This window comes from Bos grunniens, chromosome 2 (assembly GCF_055505025.1).
Source record: "Bos grunniens cultivar Pamir isolate PY7600 chromosome 2, Bosgru_T2T1.0, whole genome shotgun sequence".
Lineage (NCBI taxonomy): Eukaryota > Metazoa > Chordata > Mammalia > Artiodactyla > Bovidae > Bos > Bos grunniens.
The window spans coordinates 18,276,130-18,297,416 of NC_141166.1; the positions used below are offsets into that span (position 1 = coordinate 18,276,130).

The window sequence follows — 21,287 nt, forward strand, 5'->3', positions numbered from 1 at the left end:
TTACAGACATCACTCTGAGCCTACTGGTACTGTGGGTGGGAAAAGGCCAGGTTAGAGGTAGTGAGACTAGTAGGAGGTTGTTCTCATTCTGACGAGAGATAATGGGGCCTGATCTAGGCGGCATGGAGAAAAGTGGATCAGTTAGAACAAAAAGTATCTCCGTTCAGTTCAGTTGCTCAGTCATGTCCGACTCTTTGTGACCCCATGAATCATAGCACGCCAGGCCTCCCTGTCCATCACCAACTCCTGGAGTTCACTCAAACTCATGTCCATTGAGTCGGTGATGCCATTCAGCCATCTCATCCTCCGTCGTCCCCTTCTCCTCCTGCCCCCAATCCCTCCCAGCATCAGGGTCTTTTCCAATGAGTCAGCTCTTCACATGAGGTGGCCAAAGTATTGGGGTTTCAGCTTCAACATCAGTCCTTCCAATGAACACCCAGGACTGATCTCCTTTAGGATGGACTGATTGGATCTCCTTGCAGTCCAAGGGACTCTCAAGAGTCTTCTCCAACACCACAGTTCAAAAGCATCAATTCTTTGGCGCTCAGCTTTCTTCACAGTCCTACTCTCACATCCATACATGACCACAGGAAAAACCATAGCCTTGACTAGACAAACCTTTGTTGGCAAAGTAATGTCTCTGCTTTTTAATATGTTGCCTAGGTTGATCATAACTTTCCTTCCAAGGAGTAAGCATCTTTTAATTTCATGGCTGCAGTCACCATCTGCATTGATTTTGGAGCCCAGAAAAATAAAGTCTGCCACTGTTTCCCCTGTTTCCCCATCTATTTCCCATGAAATGATGGGACCAGATGCCATGATCTTAGTTTTCTGAATGTTGAGCTTTAAGCCAACTTTTTCACTCTCCACTTTCACTTTCATCAAGAGGCTTTTGAGTTCCTCTTTACTTTCTGCCATAAGGGTGATCTCTTTACTTTCTGCCATAAGGGTGGTGTCATCTGCATATCTGAGGTTATTGATATTTCTCCCGGCAATCTTGATTCCAGCTTGCGTTTCTTCCAGTCCAGCGTTTCTCATGATGTACTCTGCATAGAAGTTAAATAAGCAGGGTGACAATATACAGCCTTGACGTACTCCTTTTCCTATTTGGAACCAGTCTGTTCTTCCATGTCCAGTTCTAACTGTTGCTTCCTGACCTGCATATAGGTTTCTCAAGAGGCCATAATTGGTGATTTGAAGAATATAGATGGTAGGAGAGAATCAAGAATACAGGATGAAAACCAGGCAACTGGTTGGATAATAGAGCTATCTAGTTAGATGGACACCATCTGGGAACCATCACATGACAGGAAAGCATGTATCCCACAGACATACTTCCAGAGAAAGAGTATGTGGAGTTTCACACCAAGGTCACAGTTGTGAGGCTTTGTACTAAGGCCACAGATGCAGAACCCAGAACCAAGGTCACCTCCAGAGCTGACCATTGCCAAAAGCCTTCCTGATCCTTACTGGTGAGCTTCCTGACTCCAAGTTAGGCAAAAACGCCCACCCGAATACTTACCCTATAGTGTGCTAACCAATCACCTTATGCTGTGCTTCCTGCAGAAATTTTCTTTATCTCAAGGCTATAAAAATCGACTACCAAAGTGTCAGCTCTCCCTTGAGCTGGCCCGCTCTCCTAACAGCATCCCGTCAGCTCTCCCTGGTCTATCAGGAGATCAGCCTGCCCACTGCTCCTACCGCGTCTCTGCTGTTTGTTCTTAATAAACTCACTCCTTTCTGAAATACTCTGTCTCTGGAAATTCGTTTCCAACCGGCTCTGGGACTGCCACAACAGAACAGTCAGCAGTCTAGTGCTATAGTCGGACCAAGTGACACAAGTGTGGAAGTTGTGGTTGGCTGGGGCAACAGGAGGATTTGGGTGACCTTGGAGAGATCCATACCAGTGGAGTGATGGGTGAGGAGGTGCTTGTACAGCAGTGTGTTGAAATTGTGAATGGCAGCTCTGGAAAGGGAAAATATAAGCAGAGTTTGTACTTTCAAGACAGGGAAGTGGAGAGGAAGGCCTAGTCCAGATGAGCTCTGGAAGACAGCAGAGACTTGCACGTGTTTAAATGCTTGTGGGAAGAAATGGTTAAACAAGTTGAAGATACAAGGAAGAGAAGGGCATCACAGATGTCTGGAGGTCCCTAAGGATGGAGGAAGCTTCATGGGAACAGAAGAGAAAGAAGAAGTTTCCCTCTTTGTAAGAGCAAAGAAAGAAGAGGATGGAGATCCACGAAGATCCTGGCTCTGTGAAATCAGGAGAATGTTTCCGGGAGCTGAGATATGCAGGATGTCTTTTGTTAAGAAAAAAAAAAGAGTCATTTTGTCCTAAAGTAAAAAGACTGGTTGTTCCAGAATGAGAAAGAGGAAAGAGTAGGTCGCAACCTGATGAATGTAGAAAGTAATAGAAGGTTCTAGAAAATGAAATTTTATTTGTCCAAGCTTGCTAAGGTTTGATGGATTTACTTATAAAATTTTCAAAAAAAGTTTTAGTATCAGATACACTGACATAAAATTAAAATTTGGTTTTCTCTCTGTTAAGATGAGAAAATGATTTGTCTCCCTTAGCAAGAGGTTTGGCAGACTGACTAATGACCCCTTAAACGTGGCCATGGCCCAATCTCTGGAACCTGTGAATATTTGAGTTCAGGACTTGTGACAGAGAGATTATTCTGGACATCTGGCGGGCTCAATGTAGTCAAAAGTGTCCTTATAGGAGGGAGGAAGGAAGTCAGAATAAGAAAAAGGTGAAACGACAGCAGAAGCTGAAAGAGAGAAAAAGCTAGTTCATTGCTGGCTTTGAAGATGGAGGAAGGGGCCCTGAGTCAGGAATGAAAAGAGACTGTAGCTTTTGGAAAAGGAAATGGATGCTCTCCCAGTGCCCCCAGAAGGAAGCAGCTTTGCTGACACCTTAACTTTAACCCAGTGAGACTGGGTTTTGGACTTCCGATCTCTAGAACTATAAGATAATATATCTATGTTGTTTCAAGCTCCTAAATTTGTTAGAGCAGTCATCGGACATGAATATGAGGTTGTAAAAGGTTATTCTTTACCTTCTGTGTAGTTTGCCAAGGTAACAGATTCTGTATTTTGCCAGAATAACCTTCTATGGCTTCTGCTGACTTTATTATGTCCTTGGTTGTTTAAAAGAACAAAGTTTTCTTACTCTGGAAAGAGCTAAGATTCTTTACAATCATGTTAGCGCCTATGTTTATTTTTTAAATCCTTTCTTGTCACTTTAAGCGGAGTAGCCAAGCATTCTTTCTCAGGGACTCATGATCCTACCTTATTCGGGTATTCAAATTTCCTGACAACTTTTGATATTTTGCCTTTCCCCAAATTGACCCTAAATGATTCCTTTTGCATCTTAGACTGTCTTTAAGATTTCCCAAAGGAAGAAACACAAATGATTTGATCTTTCATTGTAAAAAGAGAAATGGCAGAAATAAGGAGTTTATATTGATGAATTGCATGGAAAGAGTTGTTAAATCAGGAGAGATGCTCCTTAGCATGTCCCCGGGTACATCATATGGTAGAATGTGATTAAGTTTGGATTTCAGGAACTATATGCTCTAGGGAAATTCCTAGAGCACTGTCAACACTCTCACTGGCCCTGTTGTGTCTTGGTGCTGCTGTACAATAGTCATCCCAGGGAAGACTGTATTCACAGGGACTTGGTTTTAGGATCTCCTAACACATCTGTGGATGCTCAAGTCTTTCACAGAAAATGGCAAAGTATTTGCATATAAACTATGTGCCCCCCACCATATTCCTTAGATTACTTTGCCTAATACATTGTAAATGTTATGCAAACACAAAGTAAATGCTATTTGAACAGTTGCTAATGTGCTGTGGGTTCAAGTTCTGGTTTATGGAACTTTCTGGAATTTTTTTTTCCAGAATATTTTCTATTTTCAGTTGTTGGAATCCACAGATGTAGAATCCATGGACACAGAGCAGACTGTTGACCACCACAGTAGGTGCTGTCAGTCATAATTCCAGCTATTTTAAAATGGCAACTTGGTCATAGCTTTAATTTGAATCTAGCATCTACCTGAGTAGTGGTTTTCAGCTGGAAACTCATATCACTTAACTATGGGGTTATAGTAATATGCAGATGTTTAGGACCAGTTCCAGATTTACCGAGTCTATTTTATAATCTTTATATATTCCTAGTGTACTATAGCTATGTGTTCAGTAAATTCACGGAATATTGTTACGTGAGGATTACTATATGTTATATCTGAAGAGTTTTTCCTTTGAAGATTATCTTACTCCATTTTTATAAATTAAATATGATATTCACTCTTCTTTGAAAATAGAGTTACTCATTACATTAACAGATATTTTGTCTACAATGTTTTCTGGGTTGACTTTGTTGTTTTGGTTTGTATGCCGTAGAAATCACTAAATTTCCTTGTCAGCTGTACTATTCCTGTTAGGAACTTCCGGCAGATCTTTCACTTTTGAAGTGTGTCAGTAATAGGTTAACCACAGCCATCTTGTTTTGTCATCTAAAGATAGTTTTGGGATTTCTCTTATGCTTCCCCTGAAAGAAATTGCAATCAGCTACAGACTACAGAGCTTGTCTTTGACAAAGAAGGGCTGTCTTAGAGACCTGTAGAAAAGGACTGGGCTAGACATTTTGGGGTATAGTCTTCTGATGGCCTTATTTAGACAACTATGAGACCATACTAGTGGGATGATTCAGGATTTCTAGATTTTTAGTTGAGACACAGATGAATTCAGAGGATGAGATGGTTGGATGGCATCACTGACTCCATGGACATGAACTTGAGCAAACTCCAGGAGATGGTGAGGGACAGGGAAGTCTGGTGTGCTGTAGTCCATGGGGTCACAAAGAGCTGGACATGACTTGGTGACTGAACAACAACAACCACAACAACAAAACCAAAACCCAGTGAAACGCGAGTTAGTTACATAGGACTGAATGAAAGGATGAGGGGTGATGGTGGGTTTTGTTTAGAATATTGTTGATGTTGTTTTAATGTTCTGATTTCTGGGTATATAAGGAACTCCATCCTCTTTTCTCTAAAGCCATGTATGTGTATGCTAAGCCACTTTAGTCGTGTCTGACTGTTTGTGACGCTATGGACTATGACTAACATGTCAGGCTCCTCTGTCCATAGGATTCTCGAGGCAAGAATCTGGAGTGGTTGCCATTTCCTTCTCTAAGGGATCTTCCTAACCCAGGGATCGAACCCACATCTCTTATGTCTTCCTGCATCGGCAGAAGGTTCTTTATCACTAGTGCCACCTGGGAAGCCCCAGAGTCATGTATAACTTGTAACAATTCAGTGGACTATACTTAGCTAACCAGAAACAAGCCATGTGTAAATACATATTTTCTCTCCTCGATGGTTCCAAAATTGAGAAACTCTGGTGCTGCTGCTGCTGCTGCTAAGTCGCTTCAGTCGTGTCCGACTCTGTGCGACCCCATAGACAGCAGCCCACCAGTCTCCCCCATCCCTGGGATTCTCCAGGCAAGAACACTGGAGTGGGTTGCCATCTCCTTCTCCAGTGCATGAAAGTGAAAAGTGAAAGTGAAGTCGCTCAGTCGTGTCCGACTCTGCGACCCCATGGACTGCAGCCTACCAGGCTCCACCATCCATGGGATCCAGGCAAGAGTACCGGAGTGGGTTGCCATTGCCTTCTCTGGAAACTCTGGTGAGTATTCTTAATTTCATGGCAGTATAATTATTTTCATACTTTAATAAGAATCTGTCTTCCTTATTAACAAGGCATAATTAGAAACACTGGTTATGAACCCAAGGCTTTGCCTGGAACACCATAGTTGAGAAAGATGTTCATTTAATCAAAAATGACACTTTTAAGGAACTAAGGTTGACTCTGCAGAGCCACTGGTTAATTCTCAAGGTTCAACTCCCGGCTCTTTAACACAACTTTCAAAGAATTATTTCTCTGTTTTAGGCATCCCTCTTTTAAAATATCTGATCTCCAGGACCATAAAACAACTGACCTCTGCCCCCACCACTCAACAGATGAGCCACCAGTTATATAAGAACAACACCAGCCTGAATCCTGGAGATATGCCTTCTTAGGCCCTGCCTCATGCCACTCAGGAGGTTTATGCTTGCCTCTGAGTTGTTCAGTGATAAGTGATAGTCATCTTGAAAGGGAAGGCGGGAATGACAATATCGATCTTTATCTGTGCCCTGTGCCACTTCAGCAGTGATGGTTAAGAAACTCCTCCTACGCTTTGTGCCTCAGAAATGACAAACCAGCTAACCACGAAGGACCATGCTGCTTTCAGAGTTTCCGAGGAAAGTCTCAACTCCATCCTTCCTCCCGCAGGACCCCAAGCTGACTGCCTTGTTTACCTGCCTCTATAAAACCCCAGGTTCCCTTCCTTTTCTTTGAGATTTTTCTCATTAATGAATGTTCTCCTTAATACAGTAGCCTGAACAAATCATCTCCTTAATTCTCAGGTGAATTTTGTCATAGCTCCAGAGAGGACCTCTCTTTGATGGCAGCCCCTGACTGTCCCCCTGGGATGACAACCATCTGTGCCCTGAGACTCTGTCTACCCCTTCCATGACTGCCCTGTGGATAACCACCCCTAGACAACTCAGGCCATGTGTAAACAGAGAGCAACAGTATGGCCCTGGATACCTCAGGTGGTGGTGGAGTTGTAGAAGGGAATGCCCATGTCCTGTGCCGAGCAGGATAGTAAGGAACCATTCCGAGACGCTTCTGAGCTGAACCGGGGGGAAACACACCCAGGATTGCCTTTGAAGGAAAAAAGGAGATGGGAGTCAAGGCAGCTGGGGTCTGAGGTGAGTAGGTGTGGGGCGGAGCACAGGCTGAGGCCGAGCTGGTCACTGGAGAGCTGTGTCACTGGAGAGCTGTCGGAGTGACCAGTGTGAGGGGAAGAGTGAGTCCAAAAGTCAGAAATGCCAGGGGCAACATTCCCTGAAAACTGGGGGCAGGGAGGCCCCAAAGAGAGAAAGTCCAGGAAAAGGCTGGTCAGAAAGTAAAAGGTATACAGGCCTCTGACCAACCCTGTGAGGCTTCCCAGGTGGCTCAGTGGTAAAGAATCTGCCTGCCAGAATAAACAATGGGGCAAAGACAGCCTCTTCAATACGTGGTGCTGGGAAAACTGGAGAGCTACGAGCAGAAGAATGAAATTAGATCACTACCTAATGCCATACACAAAGATAAACTCAAAATGGATTAAAGACCTGAATATAAGACCAGAAACTATTAAACTATTAGAGGAGAACATAGGCAGAACACTCGATGGCATAAATCAAAGAAAGATCTTCTATGACCCACGTCCTAGAGAAATGGAAATAAAAACAAATATAAACAAGTGGGACCTGATTAAACCTAAAAGCTTTTGCACAGCAAAGGAAACTACAAACAGGGTGAAAAGACAGTCCTCAAAATGGGAGAAAATAATAGCAAAGGAAACAACTGACAAAGAATTAATTTCCAAAACGTACAAGCAGCTCATACAACTCAATACCAGAAAAGCAAACAACCCAATCAAAAAGTGGGAAAGGGACCTGAAGAGACATTTCTCCAAAGAAGACTTACAGATGGCTAACAAACACATGAAAAGATGCTCAACATCACTCATTATTAGAGAAATGCAAATCAAAACTACAGTGAGATACCACCTTACACCAGTCAGAATGGCCATCAACAAAAAGTCTACAAACAATAAATGCTGGAGAGGGTGTGAAGAAAAGGAAACCCTCTTGCATTGCTGGTGGGAATGTAAACTGGAACAGCCACTATGGAAGATGGTATGCAGACTCCTTAAAAAGCTAGGAATGAAACCACCATATGACCTAGAAATCCCACTACTAGGCATATACCCTGAGGATATCAAAACTGAAAGACACATGTACCCCAGTGTTCATTGAAGCACTATTTGCAATAGCTAGAACATGGAAGGAACCTAGATATCCATCAATAGATGAATGGATAAAGAAGCTGTGGTACATATATACAATGGAATACTACTCAGCCATGAAAAAGAATGCGTTTTGAATCTGTTCTAATGAGGTGGATGAAGCTAGAGCCTATTATACAAAGTGAAGTAAGTCATAAAGAGAAATATAAATATTGTATATTGATACATATATATGGAATCTGAAGAGATGTCACCGACGAATTTATTTTCAGGGCGGCAACAGAGAAACAGACATAGAGAACAGACCTATGGACACAGTGGGAGGAGAGGAGGGAGAAGGGGAGATGTGTGGAGAGAGTACTTAGAAATTTACTATACCATACATAAAATAGATCACCAATGGGAACTTGCTGTATGACTCAGGAAACTCAAACAGGGGCTCTGTGACAGGCTAAGGGTAGGATGGGGAGCAAGATGGGAAGGAGGTCCGGGAGGGAGGGGACATGGGTGTACCTATGGCTGATTCTTGTTGATGTATGACAGAAAACCACAACATTCTGTAAAGCAATTCTCCTTCAATTAAAAAATTTAAAAAAAAGAAAGAATCTGCCTGCTAATGCAGGAGACATGGGTATGATCCCTGGGTTTGGAAGATCCCATGGAGTAGGAAATGGCAACTCACTCTAGTGTTCTTGCCTGAAAAATCCCATGAACAGAGGAGCCTGGTGGGCTACAGTCCACAAGGTAGCAAAGAGTCACACACGACTGAATGACTGAGCGTGCATGTATGCACAACCGCATCTCATCCCTCTTCTGGGTGGGGAACGGGGGCAGGCAGGGAAGGCTCCACTGGGAAGAATGTGCATTCTCAGGGGTCTTTGATGGCAGCAGGTGACAGAATTCACTACCTCTGCTACTGTACAGGAATCAGAAAGTGGCCTTCAAGATTTCAAAGGGCATGATTGAGAAGGCTGAAGAGCCTGAACTCTGTCCTGAAGTTGTCTCTTTTGCAGCCTGAGGGATCTAGACATCGGTGGTAGGGTTTCTGTTTGTTTTTAATATATCACATATGATTTCCCCCGTTTGAAGCAAGCGTGTCTGAGGCCGGGTCCAGGGGCCAATGGTAGCCAGGGAGCCCCTGAGAATTCTCAGGGCCCTTGGGTGTCTCTGTGCTGTCCCCAGGCCTAGCATAGTGCCTGGGACAGAGGAGACAGTTTATGAAGCTTGAGAATCTGTCCTTACTGTACAAAGTGTGTCCTGGGTCGTAAAGTTTGACAGGGCTTCCCTGGTGGTCCAGTGGTAAAGACTCCGCCTGCCAGTGTAGGAGACATGGGTTTGATCCCTGGTTTGGGAAGATCCCACATGCCGTGAAGCAACTGGGCCCAGGCACCACAACTACTGAGCCTGTGCTCTAAGCCTAGGAACCGCAACTACTGAAGCCCACACGCCCTAGAGCCTGTGCTCCACGAGAAGCCATAGCAATGAGAAGCCTATTCCCAGCAACTAGAGAGTGGCCTCTGCTCACCCCAGCTAGTCAAAGCCTGTGCAGCAGTGAAGACCCAGCATAGCCAAAAATAAATAGACAAAGCTATAAAGCTCTAATAGGCAGGATGAGGGAATGTGTCATGCTGAGTCTATGACAGGTAGCCAAAAGTCATATTAAGCATGCTTAATAACTAGAACTACGTAGGTACCTACAAAGCAGAATGGATTCTGGCTGAAAGATCATCTCTGTGTATAGCAATGGTAGGACCTCTCTGGGGTCTGGCTCACCTAATGTTTTAACAAAATCAGGGGACAGAAGGATGGACGGGCACTCAATAGGGCTTTGAACTGTGCTTCCAGAATTGGTGTGCAAACTGAGGCCACTTGGTTAGTCAGTGGATTAGAATCCAGCCTTGACCACTAAGGCTGTGATGGCTGGATCCAGGGCTCTGGTCTAGAAGGTCCTGTGAGTTGTCTTGGTGACCTCATATAGAACACCAGTGATCAAGAGGCCAAAACTATTAGAGTCCGGTTTTCAGGGGCCTCTGGCATCCGAAATAAGGGAGCCTGCAGGGTCTTTTTGGGCCTTGCCTTGCCCTGAGCATGTTCTGCCAGAAACCTGACGTCTGGATTGCCCTCCTGGCAGCAGTACATACCTGTCTTCCAGCTCTTCCCCAGGGAACATGCTGGAGGAGTCATAATGGCAGAGCAAGCCTCTCCTGTCCTCTGTACTCTGGAAGTCCCCACAGAATGGTAAGGACCTTGTCCAGGGACTGCTGAATGCAACAATGGCCTGTTGCTGGTGTCTGATCATGCTGGGGGTTCTAGGAGTACTTTGTGTGTGTGTGTGTGTGTGTGTGTGTGTGCATGCACTCAGTTGTGTCCAACTCTGCAACTCCTTGGATTGTAGCCCACCAGGCTCCTCTATCCATGGGATTTTCCAGGCAAGAAGACTGGAATGGATTGCCATTTCCTTCTCCAGGAAGGGATCTTACTGATCCAGAGATCGAACCTGCATCTCCTGCATTGGCAGGCAGATTCTTTACCCCTGAGCTACCTGGGAAGCCCTCTAGGAGTACTCAGCTATGACTTACTTAGAATGGAGGATCTTCCTTGAATTATGTGACCTCAGCTGGCTCCTGTTATTCAATCTCATTTGATAAGGATTTAGCTATATGGTTGCCTAGGCTAGCTATTTGAAAACACCAATCACTGAAAGTCAAGTGGCCAGGACTGAGTTTTCTTGTCTCTTAGAGCTATTTCAAGCCACAGTGATTAGCCTTTGGGGCCCACTATGTAAGTTTCTGTTGAATTCATCTCGTCTAAGCATTAAAGCCTTTTTTTAATGCTATCTGTGTCCTGGGAGTTGACTTCTCACAGAATTAGATTCTTTGAAAAATAGACACAAAAGCAGAAGTTTCCTAGCAACATGGCGGCCCTGTGTACATGTTTGGGAGGCTCCCATGCCAGGCAGACATGGGTGGGCTGAGTTAGGGTGGGCTTGGATGAGGGCAGGAAAAATCAGGTCTATGATTTTGGGAGGAGCCTTTGCTAACTTTGGGGTCCAGAGAATATTTCTTTTATTTTGAGGAGATCTATTGACAAGATGCAATGGTAAATGAGTTTTTTAAATAGCTGTGGTAATCAGAGAAGTATTATTTCTGGTGTATAAGAGTTTGGCTACTTGAATGTAGAAACCTGGTCAACTCAACCTTAAATATTTTGAATCAAATTGGGGGAGGGGACACTGGCCCACATGTGGTGTTGAAGACCAGGTTCAGGAAATAACAGTACATCAGAACACCTGTCATGTAGGGCTTCGCTCCTGACTGGGAGGCCTTGGAGGACCACACGTGTGAGTCCTCAGAATCCACATGGTGTGGCTCAGGCTTCAGAGTATCACCAAATACCGGGTCTGGTCAAAGCATATGCAGAAGGCCTTCTCTGCTCGCTCAGAGGTGCACCTCTGAACTGTTCATCCTCAGAATGTCCAGCTTTATGAACAGACAGGCTCCTCCAATTGACTTCATGAATTGAAAATGATTGGAAGTGAGTCTTTTATTGTGACCGCCCTGATTAGGGCCATCATACCATATGAGGGCCTGGTGAGAAAAAAAGAGAGGTAGGGATTTGATGGCTAAAAGTACTTATGTGGGATTTGTATGTATATGCAACCTAGTTAGATCCTAATTTCCCTTCCAGACTGATGTCCCCTGTCTTGGTGGCCCCAGCCCTGACTCTGGGATATCCTGTTTTAGCTAGAGTTCCCAGTTTTTAATTTTTACAGAGACATCAAGTCCTTGCTGGGAGTGGTCAAGGATTTATTAACTACTCATGGTAAGTTTCTTCCAGACTGTCCTAGTTGGAAGACCTGACCTTCAAAAGATGAATATACCCTTGAAACCAGGGGTCCCCAACCTCCAGGACCTAGTGCCTGATGATCTGAGGTGGAACTGATGCCATAATAATAGAAATAAAGTGCACAGTAATGTAATGCACTTGAATCATCCCGAAACCATCCCCCACCCCAGTCTGTGGAAAAATTACCTTCCAAAAAACTGGTCCCTGGTGCCAAAAAGGTTGGGGACTGCTGTTTAAACTCTTTATGGTATAGTCTGGCTGGAGGACACCGAGCTAGGAGAGTGCTGAATGCAAGAACTGGATGGAGCTCCATGTCCAAGTACCCAGGTGAATATGAGACCAACGGTGTCCTTCGATCAACCTGTTGTATTCTATTCCAGTTGCTCCTGGGTGGGGCCAGGAGCTGTGGGGCTTCCGGCATGGCTTACAGACAGCAGCTGAGGAGCTTGTGGATACGGTCTCAGTGGCCGTGGGGCGCCCTAGTATAGGGACTCACCTGTGCTGCGTGTCCATACTGTGCCACGTGGTCCATGGTGCTACGTGGACCAGAGTCGAGGAGGCTTTTTGACACCCTGTAATTTGTCACGACGAAGATCACAGGCTCCTTTCCCTGTGAAAGGGAGCTGGATCCTGGCTGTCCTGGGTTTTAGGGTGGAGAGTTGGGTCTTGATTCCTGGTGAAGGACACCATTCTTGGGGGCTGAGAGGGGATAGCTGGAAAAGAGCATCTATTAAGCTGAGGAAATGCCATGGTTCCCTTGGGTGGTTTGTCCACTTGGCTGATGTGGTGTGTAGTGCATACAGGTGAGTGAGTATAGGTGAGAGTGAACATGACTGTGCAACAATGTCAGGGAGGTACAGCAGGAGGTGGCTTATAACGCTTACATAGGAAGCCCACTGACCTACCCCAGGCAGGGCATGCTGGGCTGGTCAAAAAAAAAAAAAAAAAGAAAGGCAAAAAGATGTAGAGTTCTATCAACCTGTTGTATTCTATCCAGGTAACTCCCTACCCATCCCCCCGCCCCCAAATGGGTTGAGTTTGGCAGGTAGAACAAATCTCAGAACAGGCATGGGCTCAGTCGTGTCTGACTCTTTGTGGCCCTATGGGCTGTAGCCTGCCAGGCTCCTCTGTTCATGGGATTTTCTAGGCAAGAACTGTGGAGAGTTGCCATTTTCTTCTCTGACCTCATAGTGAAGGGTGACTGATGACCTCTGCCAGAAGAATCCAGGGGTCAGAGCCTTCCAGGGACTGGAAGGGAGGCACGAAGCCCTCACTGAAGCAGTAGCCTGGGCTGGAATCCAAACTCCCCAAGACTCTGCTACGGTGGAAGAGAGCCCAGGGAAATTGTCAGTTACTGTGGTTTAGTCCCACTGTTTCCAGAAAGGATTGTTCAGACCTAGAAGGGTGAAGAAGACTCCCTCCAGTCCAGGCACAGGCTGGGTGACAGCACCCCAGGGCTCAGGCCCAGCTGGGGCAGCTAGGATGCAGCTGATGGTCTTGGCACCTGGCCTCCACTTGCCAGCAGAGCCCCCAAGAAGGAGCTGCAGTATCTCCAGCTATTTTAGGGTGGATACAGAAGATGTTATTTGTATCACCACAGTGTCTGAGGAATAGTACATAAAGTACGTAAAGTGTGCTGGAGATGGTCCAGGGCAAATTCATCAAACTGAAACTTGGTTTCTTCCAGGCTGAGAATCTGTGTGTCTCTGGTGTGGCTTCTGCAAATCCCAGTGCATCCAGCCATACCAATTCCACAGAACACCCTACTAGCCACTCCCAGAATCATGCAAGTAAATTTCTGGAAACCAGACCAGGGCTAGGGACCCCACTATACAGTACAGAAATTTCAAATGAAAAGAAATAAAAATTATTTTCAAAATATATAAGGTATCAACAATGTAACATTGTCATTGAAAGTGTTTGAAATGTCTTTGTAGATCTGAGTTGATCCCAAGTATTAATGGTCCAGGCCTCTTTTATGATGATTATACCACAAACCACCTCAGAGGGCAGGCCAGGTTATGGGTTGGAGATACCACTAAAAAAAATATAAATCCCTTCAAGTTCACCAATAATCATTGCAGGCTTATATTAAAATTACCAAGCAAATAAACACTATGGAATGTGTCTAATCAAAATTATGTGAAAACAGCCCAATTTCTATCTCAACATTTCAAATGTAAGTTCCATCACTGACTGTTTTAACAAAAATTATCTCAGAAGTCATGTTGATTAAGTTAAAGGATAAAGTACATCATAGAAAGTATTTATAAGCATCGCTCATATTTCAATTGCCATAATGTTTTTTGCCAAGCTATCTTATGATCAAAAACTCAATTCTGCATTTTTGTGTAATCTATATTTTCTAAACATAAATCTGTTCTACAACTTTATACTTTCTTTGAGCAGAACTGGGCACACTCACACAATTACATGCTAAGTTATAAGCGAAACAGAATTTCCACATTTGCTCTATTCAGCCATAAAGGTAACATAGCAATTAGCAATTCTACCATTAAAGTAATTCATTAATAATTCTCTTCTCCTAAAATAATGAATGTCCTGAGTCACTCCTTACACAAATTTCTTTGTACCTTTATTTATCTTGATGTTTTAATGTCTTTCCCTGATTCTTAGAATTGGGACCTGCAAAACCATAAACATTTGACATCCGGTGGAACTTCTCCAGATCAATACAGATCAAACCCTGATTTTACTTTAAACATTACCCTGCTCCATTAAGTAATGAAATCCTTTCATAAAAAGCATTTCCAAAAGTACACTATACAATCAAGTATTAAATTCAAGTAGAAATACCCAGATGTTCACACACTAACAAAAATTTAACAAAACGATACAATTCAAATTGAATAAACCTCTTGGGGGTGGGGTGTGAGGGCAGGGGGAAGGAGCAGGGACCTAAACCAGGGGTAGACATTCTTCCCAGATCTACTCCCAAGCATGTAAGTGTTCCTTCATGTCTTTAAAAATTAATAGGGAGCTTTGCACCAAACAACAGTCTCTATCTTCTGATTAAAAAGAATAAAGGAACGAAAAGGTCACATTTTCACCTTCCAACTTTATAATAATCAGACTTCTTAACTCCTCCAGGTCTGGCAGAGATTAGCCTCTGGTTCTCTGAGGCTAAGGGAGATTTGTCCTGGATGTTCTTCTTTGCTCCTTGCTGAGTCATCCGTGAGGCTTGATCACTTCATTCGAGCTCATTTGTCTTTCCTAGGCTTGGAACCAGCATGGCTCACATTTCCATTGCCATTGTAAAGTTCCAACAAGATGATCGTCGATTACTTCACCTTTAATTCTTCCTCCTGTTAATCCCTCTGTTTTCTGCCCCCGCCCACTCCCGCTCATCTTCTAGTCTGTATTCTAGTTGTTGCTGCTGTTGTTCAGTTGCTAAGCTGTGTCCAATTCTTTGTGACCCTATGGGCTGCAGCATGCCAGTCTCCTCTGTCCTCTGCTATCTCCCGGAGTTTGCTCAAATTCATGTCCACTGAGTCAGTGATACTATCACATCTCATCCTCTGCTGCCCCCTTCTCTATGTGCCTTCAGTCTTTGCCAGCATCAGGGTCTTTTCCCATCAGTGGGCTCTTTCCCACTCCCTTCTCCATGGGATATTCCCGACCCAGGGATTGAACTGATGTCTCCTGCATTGGCAGGGGGGCTCTTTACTGCTGAGCCACGAGGGAAGCCCCTGTATTCCAGTCCCACCTACAAATCAGAGCACTTCCCACAAGAAGCTTTGCAAGGGTACCTCCTAAGGCCCGCAATGACAATTGTACATGTGGGATCTTAGTTCCAAGACCAGGGATTGAACCTAAGTCCCCTGCATTGGATGGCAGATTCTTAACCACTGGACCACCAGAGAAGTAACAAGACTGTCTTTAATATCTTGAAGCAATATTATTAAAATAGCCACAGTTCTTGAAATTCCAACGTGCAGGTCCTGTGCCAAAGTGATTGCTGATCCCAACACAAAAAGGGACAGGCAGTATTTCATCAGATCTAATGCTACTCAGTGTAGGTGAAGCTGCTCAGTCGTGTCCAACTCTTTGCGACCCCGTGGACTGTAGCCCACCAGGCCCCTCTGTCCATGGGATTCTCCAGGCAAGAATACTGGAGTGGGTTGCCATTTCCTTCTCCAGGGGATCTTCCCCCACCCAGGGATCGAACCCAGATCTCCCACATTGCAGGCAGACTCTTTACCACCTGAGCCACCAGGGAATCCCCCTACTCGATGTAACATGAAGGAGAAAACAAGAGAAAAACCCTATCAACTGTATTATAACCTGACATTGATTGCAAAGTGTAGCCTAATTTCAGAGATGTTAAAATGGGAAGAAAAAAAAAGTGCATCTTAGACTCGATGGTGAATTTTGCAGGGGAAGCTGAAGCTCAGAGAGGCTGTGTGATGTGGCCAGAACCACAGAGCTCATCAAAGGCAGAGCTGGGTTTAAACTGTGCCAGAGTCCCTGCTTCTCCAAAGGTTTGAAGGCTTTTTCTCCCCCGTGGTTTCCTTTTCCTCACCTGTTTTCAAGAACCAGTTCCTAAGCCATCTGTCCTGGAAAAAAGAGCTTCCCCTTTCGGGTTACTACTTAACTACTTACTAACAGAGAGAAAGCAAGTACTCTTCGGAGACAGCAACCCCTCTTGGCCCTGCCTAATTATAGAGACTGCCCATTGTGCTGTTGCTATATTATTTTTGGCAGGAGGATGGAGGGAGGGGAAGGAGTGGGTGTTGGTGATGGTTATGCTCACCCTCCCCCTTCTCTACTTGCCCTGAGGCAGCAGGGAAGCGGGTACCCGAAGCCTTTGCAAGTGGATGAATAAAAGCTGATTTAGGAAGCTAGAAGCTGCAGGGCAAATCCACCCACACCTCTCCTGATCAGATCTTCTCACTCTTCCCCAGCAAAATCCACTACCCCCCTGCTGATCCTGAACTCAGCATCACCCCTTAGACTTCAAAATTTTTTTTCCTTCTCAAGTGATGTCCTGTGTCTCCGGAGATGAACTCCCCAACTGCTGAGCCCACTGCCCGTTTGTTGGGTGATCTAATAAATACTTAGTGAGGATCAACTTCATAGTACTCTGAAGATGAGTGATAAGCCAGTGCACACGCAGTTCCTGCCCGCTTAGGGTTCACAGTCTAATGAGAGAGACACTTGTCATCAAAGAAGCTTATAAATTACTGTAAAATGACAACTGTGATAAAAGGTTCTCAGGAAGGCCGGTAGCTGAGATAGCGCTCCTGGAGTATTCTGTGTGCTCCTCTGCATCTCCCAACAACTGCCTCCCCCTGGCCCCCAACCTGCTTTGCAGTTTCAGTTGGGGCCAAGAGATGAATTCTGGCCGAGGATCATGAGTGGATATGATGTGTGTCCCCTCCAGGGAAAGACTTTAAGAACTGAAAGATTTTCCAGGCAAGAGTACTGGACTGGGGTGCCATTGCCTTCTCCTCCTATCTCCCTCTGCTGTTTTAACATCTCCCTCCTTGCCTTTCACCTGGAAATATGCTCAAGCTTCCCTCAACACTCACCCCCCGCCCACATGCTCACCCCTCCCTTTGACCTAGTACTCTCCCCCTGCACTTCCTCTTTCCTTTCCTTTGGCCCCGAGCTTGGTAAAAGATCAATCATCATTGGGTAATTCTATCCTTCTCCACTCAATCGCTTTCCATTCCTGACTCTGGTCCTGTCCCGACCAGTCTACTGAAACTATTTACAGAAGTCTCCAGGGACTTCCAGATTATCCAGCCCACTGGAGACAATTCAGTCCTTATCTTCCCGGGCTGCTTTGATGTGACACGGTGACCATACTCTCATTTTTCAGACTTCTCAATTCTTTGGCTTCCAAGACAGTTTCTCACCTGGCGTTCTTTCTGCTCAGTCAATCACTTCCTCCAAGACTCTTTGATTGAGGGTGTTAAGACCCTAGTCTTGCCCCTTGGAGTTCTATGTTCAGTGTGGGGCTCTTTCCTCTCCTCCTCTGTGTCATTTCTCATTCATCTTAGAATTCCTATCACTTCTATGCTGCTGATTCTCTGATACATATCGTCAGTCCTGATACTGCCTCTAAGGCTGAAACATTTTTTTCAGTCCTCTATGGATTGCTCCTCCATGAAGACGGCAGACCACCCAGTCCAAGCTCCTGGGGGTGTGTTCCCTGAGGTCTCAGCTCCCGCTCCTTCTTCAAGTCTGACTTTCTGTCTAGTCATGGCAGACTCCCTGGAATGCCGGTACACATCATGATGGCTCACATCTTTTGAGTTTTTACACATGTAGCTTCAAAATCCCTTCCGCTCCTTTCTTCTCTGCCTCATTCTTAACTCATCCTCAGTGCTCACCTTAGGTATCACCTCTCTGCCAGGAAGCTTTGCTGTCTGGCATCTTCAGGCAGAGACACGTGCTGGTCTTGTGGGCATGCCCTCCACCACTGCATGCAGCACAGCCCGTCAGACCCAGCCTGTCTCTACCTCTCCATCTCTCTGTCTCTTTGTCTCTGTCTCTCTCTCCTGCAGCCCCCACCCCTCTGCACACTTGTGCGACTCTCCCTTAGCCAGCTGGGGAGGCTTCGTCTTTGCATGGGGCACTGACTCCAATCTAGTATGTCACCTCCCAGCTACAGCATCCCTGGGCCAGCCTCTAAGCCGGGCACTCCTGGGACTTGGAATTCACTTTCACATCCCCAGGAATGTCAGGGAGATAGTGAATGAACGATGACGACTTCAACCTGACTCCTCATTTTGGCTGGGCTGCTCTGCTCCTGCCACATGGAGATGCTGCTGGGGAAGCGTTCCCTGCAGAAGAAGGCCTCCTTGTTCTCTCTTGGGACGGTGCCCTCGCTCCGCTTTTAGCCCAGACGGCAGAGGCACCCCACCCTCAGCTTCAGAGGTACAGATTTTCACTTTATAGCCTCGCGCTCAGCCTCCATCTCTGGAGGTTAATCCCATTCCACAGGCTGAGCCCCACATGCTAAGCCTTCCAGTTGAAACTGGGTTCTGAATTGGTCACCCCCTCTCTTGATGGTGAGTTCCCCCTCTCAGGCCCTTGCTGTCACCAGTCTCTCATTGGAGACAACCTCAGGGCGTCATGGACAGAGGGGATCCCAGCAGGCTATAGTCCAAAGGGTCGCAAAGAGTCAGACACGACTGAACACACACACCCTTCCTCAGAGACGCCCTATACAACACTGAAGGTCCATAGACCCTGTGGCCAGGGTCAGGATTACTCTGGTTCAGGGAGGCTCCTTGGCCCTGTGCAGATGTGCCTGCTGTCCCCAGGCCAGCTCTGCAGAACAAGGGCACAGGGTAGTGACGCTGAACGGTGTCTCTGTTACATTCTCAGAAACCATTCTGTGGCCTGCGGCCCTCCCAGGAGTGTCACACCACACAGCTGGCCCACCACACAGTTGGGGCAAAAGGCTCCTTTGAGGTCAGCCTGCCGCCTGCACTCGGTTCCGAGTTAGCAGTCTGCTTACACTGTAACTCCCCTGCTGTGATGGCCCCTCTAGAAAGTGCCCCATCTAGACCCACAGCTCCTTCAAAGTCTAGCCCATGACCTCAGGATTCAAGGGTGGCTCTTGTTCAGTCGCTAAGTCGTGTCCAACTCTTTGGGGACCCCATGGACTGCAGCACACCAGGCTTCCCTGTCCTTCACCATTTTCCTGGAGCTTGTTCAAACTCATGTCCATTGAGTCGGTGATGCCATCCATCCATCTCATCCTCTGTCGTCCCCTTCTCCTCCTGCCTTCAATCTTTCCCGGCATCAGGGTCTTTTCCAATGAGTTGACTCTTTGCATCAGCTGGCCTAAGTGTTGGAGCTTCAGCTTCAGCATCAGTCCTTCCAATGAATATTCAAGGTTTATTTCCTTTGGCATTGACTGGTTTGATCTCCTTGCTCTCCAAGGGACTCTCAAGAGGCTTCTCCACCACCACAGTTGGAAAGTGGCTCTGGCCAAGCTCAAATGTGGAGAGGGCCTGGGCTAATCGAGATGCCCCCTCAGGTTGGCCCCGAGACGGCTGCATCCCAGGTAGGTATCAGCAGCCTCTTCCCAGAGACTGAACAGGGAGTAGGAATGGGGGAGGGTGACAGGAGAGGAAGGATCCCCTCTACCCTCCAACTGGCTCTATTTTATATCCTATCTGCCTCCCACAGACTGGTGTACACACTGGATTGCTTTGCTCCCCTGCTCTCTGCCCTCTGCTAAGCTCTTCTCTGTTTCCTGAGCTGGCTCCTCCCTTGCTTCCACACAAGCTCACTTAGAGGCTCGGAGGGTGGAGTGTGGGGCTGGATTAAGTAATTTAGAATTCTTTATCAAGGCAATAGTCTAACTTGCAAGGCTATTTACTTTTCTCTATGGAAGTTGAATAGCACCTAGATTTTTTTTTTTGTAATTTAACTTTGGTAACAAATCTTAATATTTCCCCAGGCAGACAAAGCACAGATGAAGGTGGAGGTTCAAAGTCTCACCAATATTTTTCAAACCCATTGCACACTTTTCTACTCATCCATTCATCACATACAAAGTTCTTGCTCCCCCTCAAATAAATTAATTGAAAAGTTTTGTTTGGCTGCTTGAGGAAAAGAACTGAGATCCGCCCTTTGTTTTCTGTTTCATATTTTCTGGATAATGAATGAGTCAAACGATGAATAAAGGGCTGGGGGCAGCCCTTTATTCTTGTGTCTCCAGTCCCACCGTCCTGGCTCCATTTCTGGCCTCCCTTGTCACCCGCACAGCTGCCCTACATATTTCAGAAGAATGTGGGGTCTCTCCCTGTCTCTGGTTGTGGAGAAACCGTTCCCCAGGAGACGATGGCAGGATGGCAGGACACAACGGGACCAGCGGAGGGGGTGACCTGCAGTTGTCAAGGGGACACCAAAGGAGGTCACGGCTCCCCTTGCACTCTGGACATTTGCTCAGGAAGTGGTGGTGGGGGCGGGAGGAGGGTGGTGATAAAGGAGAAATAAGTCACATTTCTTCATACCTGCCTGGGATTACAGAGTATTTAGGGAGCACCTGTTGTGTGACATCCCAGGGTCAGGCAGGAAGACACAATTGTGTCCCTGGCTCCATGGGCCTCTTTCTGTAGAAGGATGCAAAGCTTGCCCTGGAAATAGAACCACAGTAGTGCCAGCTCAGTGGCCCCATCCCTGCAGCCTCAATCATCCTCTCCCTCACCCTCTCCACCTCACTCTGCATGGGAACCCTGATGGCCCCTTTGCCCTGCATCCCATCTCTGGTACCCAGCGGTTAAAAATCCAGGTCTTGGTTTCTGCAAATCAAAACCACTATGAGGTACCATTTCACGCCAGTCAGAATGGCTGCTATCCAAAAGTCTACAAGCAATAAATGCTGGAGAGGGTGTGGAGAAAAGGGAACCCTCTTACACTGTTGGTGGGAATGCAAACTAGTACAGCCACTATGGAGAACAGTGTGGAGATTCCTTAAAAAAGTGGAAATAGAACTGCCTTATGACCCAGCAATCCCACTGCTGGGCATACACACTGAGGAAACCAG

The 21,287-nt window shown here is 45.9% G+C and overlaps 1 long non-coding RNA gene across 3 annotated transcripts in view; it reads left to right on the forward strand.

The window, feature by feature from the left end:
• The window catches only part of LOC147377706 (uncharacterized), a 29,609-nt gene extending 9,276 nt beyond the window's left edge, over positions 1 to 20,333 (forward strand). For all 3 annotated transcript variants that reach the window (XR_015140474.1, XR_015140472.1, XR_015140470.1), the window contains 2 exons: positions 19,676 to 19,799; positions 20,199 to 20,333. This is a non-coding gene — a long non-coding RNA (uncharacterized LOC147377706). The remainder of the gene's footprint in view (positions 1 to 19,675; positions 19,800 to 20,198) is intronic.
• The last annotated feature ends 954 nt before the right edge of the window (positions 20,334 to 21,287 follow it).